General features: G+C 36.8%; 3 protein-coding genes across 38 annotated transcripts in view; 2 read left to right on the top strand and 1 right to left on the bottom strand.

The window, feature by feature from the left end:
* Positions 1–19,732, top strand: part of LOC123535799 (uncharacterized) — a 401,923-nt gene that overhangs the window by 80,292 nt on the left and 301,899 nt on the right. The window lies entirely within an intron of this gene.
* LOC123536539 (cell surface glycoprotein 1-like) overlaps positions 1–19,732 on the bottom strand; it is a 353,687-nt gene that overhangs the window by 149,198 nt on the left and 184,757 nt on the right. The window lies entirely within an intron of this gene.
* Positions 1–19,732, top strand: part of LOC128550043 (uncharacterized) — a 42,207-nt gene that overhangs the window by 524 nt on the left and 21,951 nt on the right. The gene's annotated exons all lie outside the window — the stretch shown is intronic.

The raw sequence follows: 19,732 nt of genomic DNA, 5'->3' as shown, positions 1-19,732 counted from the left end.
TCGAACGAACCGTCAATTCAAAATTTATTTATTTTCACTAAACAGTACAGTAATATGTCAGATGTCTGTTATCGTTTTAAGAATACGAAGTGCATGTATAACTGACCCGGTTCCAGAAATATTTCATTTGGGTGCGGGGAGCGGCAACAGTTAAAGAATGAAGGCGGCACCGGCGACCCGAGTGGGGTTAGGTACGGAAAGGGGTAGCCCCTCATGTTAGGTGGGTCAGGGCGTTTCTGCCTTTAAATGTTTCTTCTGTTTAAATGTTAACGGGGGTATTCTAATAAGCCAAACTTCACTGAGGCCCACGCATATACGTAATTATTGTTCTATTTGTACAGGCTCGGGTCCTGGGCCGGGGCCGATGGCCGTGCCATCCCTAACCCCCAACCCCATCCCCTAAAGTGACCTGTACTCGTCAAAGTTGCAGCGAACCAAACTTTTTTAGCAAAGGAATAATAATTCAAAATCCAACAATGCAACAGAGCCATCATTTCATTCCTATATTTCAAAAATGTCCGTGAGGATACCCTCTGACTCCTTAAATAGGAGGGCATGACCTCCTAACGTACCTCAAAGTTTGGACAAAAATGCTACAGGGACCACTATTTGATACCTATATTTCAAAAATGTCGCCCCACCGCCACGACAACACGAAAACTCGACAAATTAAGTTTTTGTCGAGTTTTCGCCCCGCCAACACGAATACACGAAATTAGCCACCATAGATTTTCCATTCCCAAATATGACAGTTTGATTCAAACTACGGTCTCTGCTACAATATTATTCTCATCTTATTACTTCTATTCTTTTTGAAATGAATATAGGGTAACCACAAATAAAGTATCTACATAAGCACGTCATTTATATTCCCACACATTGAATATTTTATGTTAGGTTTAACGTCGCACCGACAGCATTATAGGTCATATGGCGACTTTCCATCTTTGATGGTAACCTCAGGTACCCCTCCGTGCATTATTTCATTACAAGCGGGCACTTTGGTAGAACCACCGAACTTGATCCATGGTTTCCTCACATGAAGAATTTAATGCCCCGAGTGAGACTCGAACCCACGTTAGTGAGGGGCAGTTAATTGATTTAAAGTCAATGACCTTCACATTAAATAAACCCTGTCATTAACTCAATAAAAGAATAAATTGAACGTTATTCTTTATTGAACCCACGTTACGCAGAGTATATTCAAAGAACAACACAGAAGAGATAAGAGAAAATAATTCCTTTTTTTTATTCTGGACCTTGTCAGATAACAATGACATGGGTTTTACTAACATTAGCCCAGGTCCTCGTGTGTCAGTAATTTCCCAGTTAACTAAAGAAAACAAACGTGCTGGCAACATGCTAGTATAAGAAATGTCTGTCTTATGTATAACACATGAATTTTCAATTACAGCCCGGTTTACCAATATTTCTAATTAAGATAAAGATCTGTCATACTGTAGACAGAAATCAGTGACATGGAAAAATGCGTCGTCACGAAATCCGTGACATTTAAGAGACAAAATGACATTGGATTTAGTTTGTTATTTGCATTCTCTGCTGAATGAGAGACACTTTTGGGAGAATTTATGACGCTTTATTATGAAAAAAAAATATAAACATTAAATAGACAAATGCCACCTACTTCTGGTTTCGATATCACTAAATAATATAAACATCGTCTAGAAAGCCGTCACACTTCAGTTCAGTTTTCCGTTTACTATGGCCCGTATGAAACAGTTCTTCATGTGACTGACATCCTTAAGCATGCTAAAAAGCTGGAAGTGTTTGAATAATCGACTGTTACTGCAATACATTCAACTATGAATGCAACCCTATATAAACAATTAAATTGTGTACCTTTAAGTAATATTAAATGAATTTGATGAGGATTTTCAACATCTGAAGGTGAGGTCTAAAGATAAAATATTTAAGTGAAAGTTGGGCACTGGACATCTTTAATATTCAATCTGAAATAATCATTATTGAACGTTCAGCACGTCTGGACATGTATCACATATATTATATAATACCGACGTTGACTGAATGTTAAAACTATGCCCAACTTACCAGTAATCTTAACTTCATGACGAATCAAGTGTGTCAAAATCGTAATTGTAAGCTGTAAATCATGTTAAGATAAAGCAGTTGAGTGTATTTGATATTTATTACAAGTCAGTGGGCTGTAATTATCTTTTCAATCGTAAGGTATGTTTATTTTAGACAGAACATGTTTAGGTATATCAATATGCTGTCTACACTACTTAGGTATTTTATCAGAATCAATCTATAATCCTGTAATCCTATGCATTTATGTATGCACCTGCATGCACCAGTATGATCAATTGTGAAAATGAAATATGAATTTTCAGAAAAGCTTATATACAATGCATAAAATGATCAAATCAAGTCTTTAGTTTTATGCTGGGTCTTAAATGTAATATATAAACACTTAACGTCAAGTGTTTTTTAATAATTCAAAATTTAGCCAGTTCCTAATTCGCTACGCTCGGACGTAACTAAATTATTTATCCCAAAATCAAAGTAAATCATGGAAGGAAAGGAAAACAAATACATAAAATACAAATAGGATTTGTTGTCTTCATTGCCATGTCACTACATTGTTAACACCTTATCTGGCTTTAACACCAAAACATTTTAATACTATTTTTCAAACTAAATGAAAACTGCAAAACCGACGGATTCAACTCAACTTCAGTCATATGAACTATCGAGTCCTTAATTTCTACACGGGAAACATATATTTATGAATACATCTTCCCGGTGTAACAGCCCAGTTTTTCTCCAGTCAGTTCTTTCCCCGGGGAAAATACTGACTTGTCTATTTCTCTCCCCGAGGAAAAACTGACTAGTCAGTTTCTTTTTCTCTCTCTCACCCCCCCCCCCCCCCCCCCCCCCCCCCCAATCACCAGTCAGTTTTCCCTACTTGGAATTAATTTTTCTGATAGGGGAAGAAACTGACTAGTTAGTAAGAATTTTCCCTGGGTAAAAAACAGACTAGTCAGTTCTTTTCCCTAGTCAAGTTTTCCCTTCAAGAACTGGTTTCTTTCGGTATTCTTATTAGGGATACAAGTGTCTATTCATTTTTCCATTTAAATTTAAGATGAAATAGGTATTATTTTTCATTTGAATAAACTTATATGTTTCTTTTTTGTAACTTTAATCAATGTTTATTTTTGTCAAGTCAATTTTTGTAACTTCTGTCTGATTGCCATTACTATTTAATATCTGCCAGGTGCGGGGAAGAAATTGACCGGCCTGTTCTTCTCCTTCTAGCATATACTTGACCTTTTTTCTGACCTGTTAGGTGGGGGAAGAAATTGACTAGTTAGTTCTTTCCCACTAGCATATACTTGACCTATCAGGTGGGGGAAGAAATTGATCAGTCTGTTCTCCCCCCTAGCCAGTACTTGACCTGTCAGGTGGGGGAAAGAAATTGGCCGGTTAGTTCTTTCCCACCTAGCCAATACTTGACCTGTCTGGTAGGGGGAAGAAATTGACCAGTCAGGTCTTTCTCTCTCTCCCCCCCCCCCCAATCTAGCATATACTTGACCTATCAGGTGGGAGAATAAATTAACCAGTCAGTTCTTTCCCCCCTTAGCCAGTACTTGACCTGTCAGGTGGGGGAAGAAATTGACTGGTCAGTTTTCCCCCTAGATAGTATTTGACCTATCAGGTGGGGGAAGAAATTGACCGGTCAGTTCTTTCCCTCCTAGCCAGTTTTGACCTGTCACGTGGGTGAAGAAATTGATCAGTCAGTTCTTTCTCCCTAGCCAGTACTTGACCTGGGGAGAAGAAAATGAGCAGTCAGTTCTCCCCACCCCCCCCATATAGCATATACATGACCTGTCAGGTAGGGGAAGAAATTGACTGGTCAGTTATTTCCCCCCTAGCCTGACTTATTAGGTGAGGAGAAGAAAATGACCGGTCCGTTCTTTCTCCCCTAGGATATACTTGACTTATCAGGTGGGGGAAGAAATTGACCTGTTTGTTCTTCACAACCCCACCCAGCCAGCACTTGACCTGTCAGGTGGGGGAAGAATTTTACCGGTCAGTTCTTTCCCACCTAGATAGTACTTGACCTATCAAGTTGGGGAAGAAATTGACCGGTCAGTTCTTTCCCACCCCCTAGCTAGTACTTGACCTGTCAGGTGAGGAAAGAAATTGACCAGTCAGTTCATTTCCCCATCCAATACTTGACCTGTCGGGTGGGGAGAAGAAAATGAGCAGTCAGTTCTTTCCCCTTAGCCAGTGACCTGTCAGTTGTTTCTCCCCCCCCCCCCCCCCCCCACCAACCCCCACCCCTTAGCCAGTACTTTAGTCGTAGTGCTAGCATGTATAAGTGTATATGTGTCACAATCATGTCTATTCTTTGTATCTTAATCTACTGAAAATGTTTTTAAATAACTTGGTACAGTTGTTTACAATATCAATCCAATGTGCAAACTAAATGCTTTGTATACCTGACTTTAAGAAAAAGTCACTGGTAAGGGAGTCAAATGTCATTTTTATACGCCCTTTTAAAAAACGGGACGTAAAAAATGGGAACGCCCCTGGCGGGTGGGTGGGTGGGATTCGTCCACAGACTTTGTCCGGAGCATATCTTCTTCATGCATGGAGGGATTATGATGAAACTTGGCGCAATTGTTCACCATCATGAGACGGAGTGTCATGCGCAAGAATCAGGTCCCTAGGTCTAAGGTCAAGGTAACACTTAGAGGTCAAATTCAAGAACGACTTTGTCCAGAGCATATCTTCTTCATGCATGAAGGGATTTTGATTTAACTTGACACAATTGTTCACCGTCATGAGACACAAAGTGTCATGCGCAAGAACCAGGTCCCTCGGTCTAAGGTCAAGGGCACACTTAGAGGCCAAAAGTAAGATACAAGAATGACTTTGTCCGGAGCATTTCTTCTTCATGCATGGAGGGATTTTGATATAACTTGGCACATTTGTTAACCATCATGAGGCGGTGTGTTATGCGCAAGAATCAGGTCCCTAGCTCTAAGGTCAAGGTCGCACTTAGAGGTCGTCAGATACAAGAATAAAAACTTTGTCAGGAGCATTTCTTCTTCATGCATGGAGGGATTTTGATATAACTTGGCATAAATGTTCACCATCATGAGACAGAGTGTCTTGAGCATGTCCCTTCTTTAGAATTACTTTCCTTTGTTGTTACTATAAATAGCTTATATTGTAACTTTTTCATTACAAGTCGTAGGGGAAAATCGAGACCACTTTTCTGTAGTACAACATGCATGTTACATCCGATTTTGAGGTGTATTTTGACCTATCTCTACCTGGTAAGGATTTTTGTGTGGACTTAGAATGCTTTTTCTTTTGGATTTCTGTTTTTGTTGTTTTTTTTTTTTTTTTTTGGATTTATTTTTTTTAAGATTAACTTTCCGTAGTTGTTACTATAAATAACGTATATTGTAACTTTTTTTTATAATTGACCGTAGGGAAAATCCAAGACCACTTTTCTGTGGTACAACATTGATGTTACTTTCAAATTTTATGTGTATTTTAAGGTATCTCTGCCTGGTAAGGAGTTTTTTTGTGAACTTAGAAAAACAAAAGATTACATACTACACAACCACAGAATTAAAATTCCAATTGCAAATACAGGTGCTAGTGTAAAGAAGTTTGCTATGACGGGTGTATATTGTGACATTCTGGAACTCTTGTTATATTTTATGAACAGTTAGTATCATGAACAAATCACATTATAGCAAGAACCTCAAAAAGTTCTCGAACTTTTTCATGAATTTTTATACGTCCGTTTAAAAAACGGGACGTATTATGGTAACGCCCCTGGCGGGCGGCCGGGCGATTGGGCGAGCCGCCGGACGGCGTCCACAAACTTTGTCTGGAGCATATCATCTTCATGCATTGGGGGATTTTGATGTAACAATTCTTCACCATCATGAGCGGAGTGTCATACACAAGAACAAGGTCCCTAGGTCTAAGGTCAAGGTCACACTTAAAGGTCAAATGTCAAATTCAAGAATGACTTTGCCCGGAGCATTTCTTCTTCATGCATGAAGGGATTTTAATGTAACTTGGCACAATTGTTCACCATCATAAGACGGAGTGTCATGCGCAAGAACCAGGTTCCTAGGTCTAACGTCAAAATCACACTTAGAGGTCAAAGGTCAAATTCAAGAATGACTTTGTCCGGAGAATATTTTCTTCATGCATGAAAGGATTTTGATGTAACCTGGCACAATTGTTCAACATCATGGGACGGAGTGTCATGCGCAAGAATCAGGTCCCTAGGTCTAAGGTCAAGGGCAAACTTAGAGGTCAAATGTCACACCCAAGAATGACTTTGTCCGGAGCATATCTTGTTCACGCATGGAGGGATTTTGATGTAACTTGGCACATTTGTTCACCATTATAAGACGGAGTATCATGTGCAAGAACCAGGTCTATTGGTCTAAGGTCAAGGTCACAATTAGAGGTCAAACGATACAAGAATGAACACTTTTTCGGGAGCATTTCTTCTTCATGCATGAAAGGATTTTGATATAACTTGGCACAAATGTTCACGAGACGGAGTGTCATGTGCAAGAACCAGGTCCCAAGGTTAAGGTCAAACTTAGAGGCTAAAGGTCAGATACAAGAATGACTTCGTCCGGAGCATTTCTTCTTCATATATTGAGGGATTTTGATATAACTTGGCACAAATATTCATCACTATGAGACGGAGTGTCATGCGCAGGTCCCGTCTTCAGAATTACTTCCCTTTGTTGTTAAGTACTATCAATAGCTTACATTTTAACTTCTTCATTACTATTTGTAGGGAAAAATCGAGACAAGTTTTCTGTAGTACAACATGCATGTTATATCCAATTTTGAGGTGTATTTTGACCAATCTCTGCCTGGTAAGGATTTCTGTGTGGACTTAAGATTTTTTGATTTTTTTTTTTTTTTTGATTTTTTTTTAAGATTAACTTCCCATATTTTTACTATAAATAACTTATATTGTAACTTTTTTATAAATGACCGTATGGAAAAATCAAGACCACTTTTCTGTGGTACAACATAGATGTCACTTTCAAATTTTAGGTGTATTTTAAGGTATCTCTACCTGGTAGTGAGTTTTTTTTGTGGACTTAGAAAAACAAAAGAATTACAATAATTACTACACAACCACAAAATTAAAATTGCATTTGCAAATACAGGTGCTAGTGTAAAGAAATTTGCTATGACGGGCGTATATTGTGACATTCTGGCACTCTTGTTTAAATTCAATTATTTCAAACACAATAAAGGTTTCAAGATTACTTGGCACAAAATTTTGAAGTGATGAGGGGATTACCTTCCTTCAAGGTCATGGTTGCCATTAGGTGTTGAAGGTCAAATTTGGTAGTCAATTCTTTTGTCTGGTATGTATCTTTTAAAACACCCAGAATTATTTTAAAACACTAAGTTGTTCACCATACCAAGGCAATGTGCAGAGCAAATGGTCCAGGCTATGTCACTTTTAGGTTGAAGTCACACAGACTGTATCTTTTCAACCACAGAAGGATTTCAACATTTTCTCTGTGCAAACAAACTCTGAATGTTGACGTAAAGGTAGAGCGCTTGCTTACCAATCTAAGGGTAGTGGGTTCGTGATGTCCTTAGGCAAGGCATCATAACTACCACATGCCTCTCTCTCTTCGAGGTTGGTTCCATAAGTCGTAGGACTTCCGTCGCAATGGAGAATAAATAAATTCTGTATAAAAAATAAATGTGTATACCTATCTCTTACCATGAATATGCAAAATGTATGAAAAATGATGAAGTATAACTACATGGTAGATTAACCATCCTCATTCACATTTTCAATTTTTTGTTTAATATTTATTTTTTGTATTGTTTCAAAAGTCGGACAATGCTATTACAAATAAAAATGAATGCATTTTTATCTAAGTCTATTTTATTAATGAAATATAAAAAAACATAGTATCATATATTGCAGCAACCCCTAAATCATATGCTATTTTATAAACAACTAGAAACTTTGTTTCTTTATAGTTCTTTCCGAAATTATGCTTAGATAAAAACGCAATCATTTCTATTGTTGATGGCATTGTCATCTTTTTGAAACAGATCAACAAACGAAATTTAAACAAAAAAAAAAAAAAAATAAAATAAAATGTGAAAGAGGGGGAGTTCATCACACGTGTAAAAGAATGGTTAAATTTGTTCATTAAAATTAAGGAATGTTGATATCAACACCATTAAAGGTAGATTAAGTCTAATAAATTGAATGTACAAGTTCTTCACAAAAACATTATTTAAGTAATCGTTATTACTTCCCCCACCTGACAGGTCAAGTACTGGCTCGGGGGGAAGAAATAACTGGTTAACTTCTTCCCCACCTGACAGATCAAGTTCTGGATGGGGTAGGTGGTGGGGATGGGGGAAGAAATGACTGGTATTTCGTTTTCTCCCACTCGACAAGTAAGGGCTAGGGGAGAACGAACTGACCGGTAAATTTCTTCCCCGACCTGACATGTCAAGTTCTGGCTAGGGGGGAAACAACTGACTCGTCAGTTTCTTCTCCCAAATACTGGTCTGGGGAAAAGAACTATCCGTTCAATTTCTTCCCCCACCTGACAGGTCAAGAACTGGCTAGGGGTGGGGGGAGACCTGACCGGTCAATTTCTTCTCCCACCTGATAGGTCAAGTACTGGCTTGGGGGAAAAAACTGACCAGTCAATTTCTTCCCCCACCTGACAGGTCAAGTACTGGCTAGGGGGGAAAGAATTGTCCGGTCAATTTCTTCCCCCACCTAACAGGTCAAGTACTGGTCTGGGGAAAAAGAACTGACCGGTCAATTCTTCCCCAACCTGAAAGATCAAGTACTTGCTAGGGGGGAAAGAACTGTCCGGTCAATTTCTACCCCCCCCCCCACCTTACAGGTCAAGTATTGGTCTGGGGGAAAAGAACTGACCGGTCAATTTCTTCCCCGCCTGACAGGTCAAGTACTGGCTAGGGGGGAAAGAACTGTCCGGTCAATTTATTCCCCCACCTAACAGGCCAAGTACTGGCTAGGAGGAAAAGAACAGACCAGTAAATGTCTTCCCCTACATGACAAGTCAAGTACTGGCTATTAGGAAAGAACTGACCGGTCAATTTACTTTCCCATTACTGGTCATGTATTGGCAATGGGGGAGGGGATGGGAAGAACTGACTGGTCAAATTCTCCCCCCACCTGACAGGTCAAGTACCGGCTAGTGGCAAAAGAACTGTCTGGTCAATTTCTTCCCCCAACTAACAGGTCAAGTACTGGTCTTGTGGGAAAGAACTGTCCAGTCAATTTCTTCCCCCACCTAACAGGTCAAGTACTGGCTAGGGGGGAAAGAACAGACCAGTAAATTTCTTCCCCTACATGACAAGTCAAGTACTGGCTATGGAGAAAGAACTGACCGGTCAATTTCATCCCCGTCCAATAAGTCATTTATTGGCAAGAGGGGGTGGGTGGGAGAACTGACCGGTCAGTTTACTTTCCCCACCTGACAGGTCAAGTACTGGCTAGCGGAGAAAGAACTGCCCGGTCAATTTCTTCCCCCACCTAACAGGTCAGGTACTGGCTAGGGGAAAGTACAGGCTAGTAAATTTCTTCCCGTACATGACAAGTCAAGTACTGGGTATTGGGAAAGAACTGACCGGTCAATTTCTTTCCCCGTCCAATAAGTCATGTATTGGCAAGGGGTGAAAGAACTGACCGGTCAATTTCTTCCACCACCTGACAGGTCAAGTACTGACTAGGAGGGAAAAAACTGTCCGTTCAATTTCTTCCCCCACCTAGCAGGTCAAGTACTGGTCTTGTGGGAAAGAACTGTCCAGTCAATTTCTTCCCCCACCTAACAGGTCAAGTACTGGCTAGGGGGGAAAGAACAGACCAGTAAATTTCTTCCACTACATGACAAGTCAAGTACTGGCTATGGAGAAAGAACTGACCGGTCAATTTCTTCCCCCGTCAAATAAGTCATTTATTGGGAAGGTGGGGTTGGGGGGGGGGGGAGGGGGGGGGGGGGGGGAGAACTGACTGGTCAGTTTACTTCCCCACCTAACTGGTCAAGTACTGGCTATGTGAGAAACGAACTGACCAGCAGTAATTGCCTTACCTTAGAAGAAACTGAAAACAGGAAAATGGCCATCAATTAAAAAAATGTAACAGAAATTGGAATAAGTTTATTTAAAAACATTTCTTTAATTTACAAAAAATATGAAATATATTTCTTATTTTATATGAAATTTAAATGAAAACAGACTACCGGAAATTAAAAACAGGCTAGTTAAGAATAACCAAGAATAACCAGTTCCAATTCACTAACAGGGGAAATAACTGACTAGCCAGGAAAATTGACGAGGGCGGGTGCGGGGGAGGGTGGTGGCGAAGAATTGACTAGTCAGCTTTTTCCCCCATAAGAATGATAAAGAGTAACCAGTTGCAATTAGGGGGTGGGGTGGGGTAAATTAACTAGTTTCCTCGAGGAAAAAACTGACTGTTACACCGGTTAGTGTGCTGCGAGGCGACTGCTCAACCCTACTCCGTCGTGGGCGGGGAAAGTAGAAAGATATTAAGCCTCAAGGCCAGATATCATCTTCTGATGGATTGTCAACCCCTCCCCATCATTCATTGCTGAAAAAAATATTACCCTCAGTGAAAATAATATAATCCATTGAAATTTAGTTGTTAACCAAAATATGTGAATTCATTAAATTGTATACCTTCTATCATATCATTTCACTTTGTGTAAATATTGCATTTCTGTCTGTATTTATAGATTAGAAAACGAGGGAAATGTTCAGTGGTACTCCACTCCATTATAAAACATTTCTTTATAGGCGTCAAACTTAAAAAAGTATATCCGTAGAATTCTAGGCGACAATGTGTCCTGAAGAACTTTCATTTCTTGAAATGATCTGTAAAATTTAAATAAATTGAATTATTTCCAACTGTCAACAAGTTAGACACTGAGCGTTTAGCAGTACAAACGAGTGTGCATGTTTCACAAGTCCACTTACCCAATAAGAGTAGTTTCGACGCTGCTTTATATACACACCTGAATCATAGAATACATTCGTACTTTTGCAACATTTGCACATACATGTATATCTCAAATTTCTGTTAAAAATGTCTCCCAAATTAGCAGTGGCATTAAAAAGTCAACTGAAAGTTAACTAGATCTCGAGGATTATTATGAATTTTATACAGATACTGTGCATTAAGGGAAGTAATTAAATTGAGAACAGTCAATTTCCCAATACATGAGAACTGCGAGGATGCAAGTTGTAGAGATGGTACCTAATTTCATCAAAGCATAGGTATGAAGTTAAAAAGCTTTGAAATGTATGCAAATGTCCATATATTTGTCAAAATTAGGTAAATTTATAATATCCTAACCAAAAGTGTATAGTTATGAGCATTAAATAATTTAATGTAAAATAATTTTCATCAAGAAAATGTGAAATGTAACTCTTCTTGGACATGTAGAACAGAACCATCAAAGGAACATAATATACGACCAACCTGCCTACCAAGTTAGAGGTTCCTACGTCAAAGCAATCAATTGTAATCCAAGGGGACCGACTATACGAAGAATCTTTCAAAATATATGCCATACTTAATTTACCCATCATACAAAACTTTTTTACTATGATAAAACAATTAAGTAAAGTAAAAACTGACTTTTAAGATCGGTCGTAGATATCTAGCGGTGTGCCGTAACCATGGAAACGGCTACAGAAGCTGGTAATCGCGGAAACCCAAAAAACTTTCTTTTGTCATATTTCAAAAGGTAGTAGTATTAGAAACTTGATTTTTTCAAATTTTCATTAAGTTATGAATACCTATTGTTTGCAGTGATTACATTCTAAATATCTTATTTAATTTCTTAATTGTCGTCAGCACGTGCAGTTTTAGTAACAAGCACGTGCATTCAATTGTAAACTAACAAAGTGTCCTTTTTAAATCAGAAAATGTTTTCTGGACTTAATTACAACTATTGCTGATTTTTGGCATGAAAATGTTATATAATACGCATGCAATTAAAATTGTAAATAATTTGATACGTCAGTTTAACAGCATTTTAGATAATAATGCAGCGGATTGCATTCCATATAGGCTATTAATTCGCTTCCTTTTTCAATAAATACGGACAATGATGTTAATTAATAATGCGTTAAGTATCGGCTTGGAATATTTATTAGATATTATACGAAAAACAACAATGTTTATTTAATTAATTGTTGGAAAACATGTGGATAAATTGTTTTTGTGACATTGCCTTTTGTTAGCTGTCAGTATTGTATAGATACGCTTAACATATTATAATGCAAGCATAAAATTGTTCCCTTTTTCGTTGATATTTTTACTATTACTGTTACAAAATCAAGTATTTAAGATTTGATTACTTCTATTTCTTTAATAACTAATAATATTACCGGACTTTTCTCCATAATTCAGCGGAACCATTAGGGGAAAGTAAACTAGGCTAGAGTAAAGGCTTCCAGTGTGTGTAGAGCGGTTTTCTACCAAAGTGATGCTAATGTACATATAGAAAGAATGTACGATGAAATTTGCGAAAATATAATAATGTGTTTCGTATTTCTTATTTTCGGGGCGGGTCAGTTATTGTTACTCTGTTGAAATCTCGTATTATGCAATACACTTTCCGGAGATATCAACACCATCGGTATGTTATCAAGTACTATATAAAAAATACGATGTTTTTGAAAGAGTATTGTCTGTATTTCCTTCATGCACATTTGTAGTAGCAATATACATCCTCTTGCATGCGGTTACAAAGAAAAATACATATGTTAAAGTGACAGCTTGCAATGTTATCTTTATACATTTTCCGTATATTTTTCGGCTCCGTTGCTTCAATAAGTCGCATATTTCTAGTTATTTTATATACAAAACACTTTACAGTTCATTGACAAATTGAAAAACAAAATGAAATCCAAAAGATCGTTTTGCTGTGATGACTTACATTCTAAACATTGAAAAACATACACATACCATAATCTCGTTTTAAAAAGTAAACAGAACGTAAGTATAGGACTATGTTTAAGGACGAATTTCAAGTGTTAATGAATAACTGCGGATGGCCAAACCCCTGATCCCCCCACCCACACGCACTACCACTTACTCAAATTGAGCAATTTAAATAAATCCTAGACGTCTCAGTGCTAGGATTTATTCTTTATTGCAATTTTATACGACTGTTCCGGTACTTATCAATATGCACGCTATATTAGAATCAATTTGCTTATAGGGAAAATACAAAAATGGTACAAGGTTACATTCTTCATTTGTTTCATATAAACAATTAAATCTTGAGACCTCATTTTCAGTGCTTTACAGCGTTTCAATGATATAAAAACACATATATAGCCATTAAATATGACATGTCTTCTCACCAAAAATGAAAAATATATATATTGAGATGTTAGGTTACATATATTAAAGAAACATTATCTGTCTGAAAAACATCACCATCTGAAAATACTCCCATGAAAATTGTCATTTAGCGATAACCCGTATACATGTAGACATGGAAATTCACAGTGAAAGTGATCTAGATCTTTTCTCAATACAATAAGCAATACAGCTAAGCCGAAGCTATAACTGTCACATCCTTATCTGACTCATATACAAGATCTCATCAACAACAATGGAACTACATTTTGAATTGCAAAAATAGATCATCTAACATCATCTTACATGCTTGGCGAACCTCTCTTTTCGTAACACTGGGGCTCATTGTCCCTGTGCAGTTAGCGGGGACCGATGTGCTATGCTAACTGCCAAATGCTAAATAAGAAGTTGTTAATGCTAAATGTCAATAGATAATGTTAATGTCACATACTTAATGCTAAATACTACATACAAAATACTTAATGTCGTATACAAAACGCTGAATGTCATAAAAACTCTACAAGCAGTCACAGGAAAACAGTGCAGCAATTACAAGGCAGAGACTGAAGCACTCATAAAGGCCGTCTCAATGGTTTGAAGACTCGGCAGAAGAAAGCTCCTCAGTCGTCTCTCTCACATATGCACTGTCTGTTATGGAAGCTGTGATCAACAATAAAGCTCCACACTAGCCAGGAGAATGCAGAGTCTGAGTATAACCTGCAAAGTAGCACTTAAAAGTGGATTACATCCATTGTGGACTTGCAGGCAATGAAGAGGCAGACCAACTGGCTAAGCTAGAAGCACAGTCAGAACAACCAACAAGACCTGTGAGTTACAAGAAGAAAGTCACCATCATCAAGGCACTAACGAGACCAAGGATAGAAAAAAGATGATTTCATCTCCTTGAACAAGTGATGTTGGTCAGGCTTCACTCGGGCACATCAAGCTCAATGCTCACATTTACAAGAAATACAGACTGGCACCATCCCCCAACTTGTTTTATGTGGTGAGGAGATCAGACTGCGGAGCATATACTTCGGAGATGTAAAAAAGCATGACTATGAACGAGCTGCGACTTGGCCGATAGATACCTCAATGCACCAGAAACTGTATGGGGTGGGGGGGGGGGGGGGGGGGGGGCATTGAGGATCTGTGGCAAACCAGAAGTTTCGTCAAGGCTACTGGTCTGACAGTGTAGTTGCGAACGAGAAAAGAAGATAAAAACAAATTCTTTTTTTCAAAGATAAATGGTAATTCTCAAATTATCATCTTCTTGATCTTTATCTCTTCAACTAATGAATGTAACTTTTACTCATTTGGAAATAAATGTGCTGCCTGTCTAATTTAAAGCAATAACGTTGTAGATGTTACAGGGACATGGAACCGGAACATTTTGCTGTAAAATGTTTATCATATAATAGACTGAGATATGTAACAGAGAAAAAAGTTATGTAACGAAGGGCAGTGATTATATAACTGATATATTCAGCACTTTATTTTAATGGAAACTTAGCAGTGAGCATTTTGACATTTGTTGTTTTATCAAAAAAGCATTTATCATTGACAATTACCGTTCGAAAGCCAATATTTGAAGTTAAGCAGTTCGTAAATAGCATTTTTCATTTTGCATTAACATTTTGCTGTTACCATTGCGCATTGACCTTCAATAGGCATATCGCATTTGGTATGCTGTATTTTATATAAAGTTTTTGGCATTTTGCATTAAGTGATTGGCATTTAGTATTAAGTATTTGGGGTTTAGCATAAAGTTATTGGCATTTTGCATTAAATAATTGTCATTTAACATTTGGCTATATTCATGGCGCACTGGCCTTCAATACATATCAAATGCCATATGCCTTATCCTTTGTTCTAAATGTCTATAATTATTGCCAACTGACAAATACTACTCGTCAAATGCTTTAACTTTGTGAGTTAATAATCTGTATCCCTTACACTAATAAATGTTACTTTTAATCATGTGAAAAGATATGAAGTTCTATCAGCCTGATTTGAAGCAATAACATGTTCTTAGTGTTATGAGATGACATGATCGACACTTTTCACTCTAAAATATTAAGAAATATTTTAATAGAGACAAAGTTATGTTACAAAGGCCAATGACTATTTACAAGATGCATTTATACACTGATATATTCAGCTTATTATCCGAATAAGTACTTAGCAATACGCATTTGGCATTTATTGTTTCGTATTTGCAATTAACAATTAACATTTATTGTTTGACAATTACAAATATACCATTTCATAGGCAATATTTGACATTAGGCATATAGCAAATAGCATTTTGCAATAACAGTTTGTCATTTAGCATTTGGCAATTAGCATGGCATACCGGCTTTCCATAGCCTTCCATAGTACTTAATAAATGTCATTTCGTTTTCAAAACATTTTGCATTAGGTGTTTGGCATTAAACATTGTTATCTGATATTTAGCATTTGACAAATAACATGGCGTACCAGGTTTCCATATAAGCATGTACGTTAGCATCACCTTGGTAGAACCGTTTTACACACACTGGAAGTCTTTACTCTAGGCCTAGTTAACTCCCATTATTGTACTAAATTATGGGGAGAAGTCCGGTTATATGATTAGTTATTTAAGTGATAGAAGTATGAAATCTAAAATACTTGAATTCGTAACAGTAATAATAAAGATATCAACAACAAAAAAAAGAACAATTTTATGCATGCATTATATGTTAACCGTATCTGTTGCAATACTGATAGGTAACAATGTCACAAAAAACAACATAATTTATTCACATGTTTTCCAACAATTAGTTTGATAATCACTTTTTTTTTCATATTATATATGTTAAATATTCCAAGCCGAGATTCAACTTCATTGTCCATGTGTACTGAAAAAGGAAGCGAATGAATAACGTATATGGCATGTAATTGCAATCCGCTGCATTGATATATGAAATGGTGTTAAACTGACGTATCAAAATTTTTAGAATTTTAATTGCATGCGTAATTATATAACATTTTCAAGCCAAAAATCAGCCATAGTTGTAATTAAGTCCAGAAAACATTTTCTGATTAAAAGAGGTACCTTGTTGGTTCACAACTGAATGCACGTGTCAATAACTAAAATTGCACGTGCTGGCAATAATTAAGAAACTTATTAAGATATTTAAAATATAATCACTGCAAACAATAGGTATTCACAACTTAATAAAAATATGAAAAAATCAGGTTTGTAATACCATTGCTTTTTAAAATATGACAAAAGGAAGTTTTTTAGTTTCCGCGATTATCAGCTTCTGTAGCCGTTTCCATGGTTACGGCACACCGCTAGATTTCTACGACCGATCTTAAAACCTCCATTTGTTGCCGAACTGTATTCTTATATAGGTGAAAAAGTTTTGTATGTTGGGTAAATTAAAATCCTTACGGAGAGCCCGTACACACGAAAGCTTCTTCAGATAGACGGAGAGACGAACAGTCTAGTCACTATATGCTACCATATTCCGCGGAGTGACGGCATAACATGTTTCACGGGTAGAAATGTACATGTAATAATTATGATAAAACATAAGGGAAATATCAAATTGTAGGTACATGTTAGATAGTGGTAAGACGCTTCGCTGAATGTATTAACCGGTTTAAGGTGAGTGACGAAGGCTAAGCTAATACTTTGCAAATATACGCGCCGAATTTTAGTAAAAATCAGTTTGAATGCAAGGTTTAGCGACGACTTTTAAAACTATTACTGGTTTAAACCTTCGTTAGTACCAGAGTTGAAAAACTGGCCAAATGACATGTTCGGAGAACCTTGGATTATCAATACATCGACTTTGTTAAGTGGCAATTTTAACAGCACGTGAATGGCGAAGACAGCGAGCTTTGTCTTAATTTCAGCAATATTTTCACGAGTTTCGGGAGGATTTCTATCGATATGAAATTACAGTTACAAACTAAATACCTCCCTGCATCACCCAAAGTCATTAGCATTCGCTGTCAATCAGTATTATGACTAAGATCGACTGTCATTCATTCATTCCATTGTTTCCTAGACACAAAGTCCATTGTTTAAATTTTTACTCGTTATCGGTGCACATATAAATACCATTATCACGGGGGAGGAACTGTTACACAAGACTCGGTTGTGGAGGATATCATGTTACAGATTTAGGATGCTGCTGCTACAGTTTTCCTGGATAACGTTACAGCATATGGAGGATAATAATTACTGGCGATGGTTTGTTTGCCAAAGAAATGGTAAAGATTTATCTCTTTCTTGCAAAAATATAAATTGTATTTCTAGATCAGTGGTATGTACATCATTTGAGACATGGCCTAATATGCGAAACACAGTAATTGAAGTCTGTCTAGCGTTTTATGACAGAATTCGAAATTTTGATATAAAATTATCAAAAAGAAATTAATTAAAAGATATTTTAACCATATTGTATGCTCATTTGCATTGATAAAAACCTATTCAGGCATGCACTTATAATAGGAGGCAGAAAAATTACAGTGGGTCTAATTTTTCGTGGTTTTATAAAATGTTACAGTTTAGCAAGATATGTTACAGTTGTGGGGTGCTACTTCTGGGTGTGTTGCAGATGTAAGATGATACCTTTTGGAATACGTTTAGACAATATACAACACCAGAATAGTAAATAAAATTTAAACATCATTAGTTATGCGTTTATTTTTGTAAGATGTAACAAATATGTTATACCAAGAGCATTTTTACGAATTTCCAAGTTCTAAATCACCATCTGTATTTACTAAAATGATATAAACATTTTCAATGGAAAGCTGGCGTTCTATATCCAATGTATATGATACCATAATCACCATTTCGCATTGAATCGTCGTTTGCACTTTAATCGGCTGATCCTTTATAAACAGTACCTGTTTAGGCTACCATGCAATCGATATGTCCTAGCTTCAGTAGAGCTCTAAAATGTTTCTTTGCGTGTTTTAGCAACGATTTCTGTCGGTAATATGCTGAAAAGAAAATATCCCCTCGGAATCGGTAATGGAGAACTTAAGAAATTAATTGACTTTTCTAAAGAAAATTCGTACATGTGCAATAAAACTTTATTTCAAATAACAAAAACTACTTTTTTGTGTGAAAACATGTATACGCTTTTACTGTTGGAACAACAACCGAATCACCGTCTGTTTGCTAAATAAAACTTGACCTACTTATATCATATTACGTCAGAGCCTCGGTATGTTAAATGGCGCACCTGCAGGATATTCCAAAAACTTGTAAAAATCAAAAGGAATTTATCATGTCCTATCAAAACATATTTATCCCGGACATCAGGTCCACAGACCTAATACTTCTGTCCAGAATACACTAAATGTGGGCAACAAAAGCCAACATAATGTTTTTAAGAGAAATTTTTGCTAAAAAACCTCCTAATGGGCACAAATGTTTACTTAATTGCAATAAATATACCAGAAATGGCATCATGAAGGTACAGTCCTAGAAAACTATTATTGCTCCAAATATTTTAATTACAAAAATCAACAGTCGATTATCTGTTTTTGACTTAATTTCACAATATCGGAAATAAGAAACGACACCTTCTGTGCGTGAGAAAGAAGACAATATCCACCATGTATCCTTGTTTAGGAATTACAAAAATCTAAAAAAATAAATTAACACGTCTTTCTTATAGTTTTTAATTTAGGGGTTTGATGAGATTTTGGAGATTGATTAAAAACAAACTGTATGAAACTTAAAGAATTATATATTGTAGCCAATTATATTAGTAGTTTGGTTAGGGTTACAATTATACTTTTTCCAAAGAGATAACTTCATTATTAGTTATTTTCTATATGTATCAAATACCACATCTAAATCTGTACTGTTTTCAATAACAATAGTTCAAAGTCCTTGATTATATAAAAAATATAAGTTCAAAAGAAGTTCTTGTACAGTCTCTAATGAAGGAAATTGTAAAGTATCATAGATAGAACACCTCACCTCCACAATATACCAGACCAATTACGGCAAAGCTGATAGCAGTACAAACAAGCGTGCATATTTCACAAAAGGCGCTTTGCCGTGGTAAGTGGTCTGGCCATTTTTACGTAACGTAAATCCTGCCGGTTTTAATTCTCTGATAACATAGAAGAACATAGATATACTTCTTATAACTGTATTCTTATGTACGTCACTGTTAAGGTAGTTCTGCACGTTTGATAAATCCGAAGTGATGGCGTAACGTCATTTATCCGGAAAACTTAGGATAAAGCCTGGATTCGGCGTTCGGAAATGAAAATCATTTT

The sequence above is a fragment of the Mercenaria mercenaria genome, chromosome 17 (genome assembly GCF_021730395.1).
Source record: "Mercenaria mercenaria strain notata chromosome 17, MADL_Memer_1, whole genome shotgun sequence".
NCBI lineage: Eukaryota > Metazoa > Mollusca > Bivalvia > Venerida > Veneridae > Mercenaria > Mercenaria mercenaria.
The sequence above is the reverse complement of the archived record's forward strand: the minus strand, read 5'-3'. Positions and strand labels throughout refer to the sequence as shown.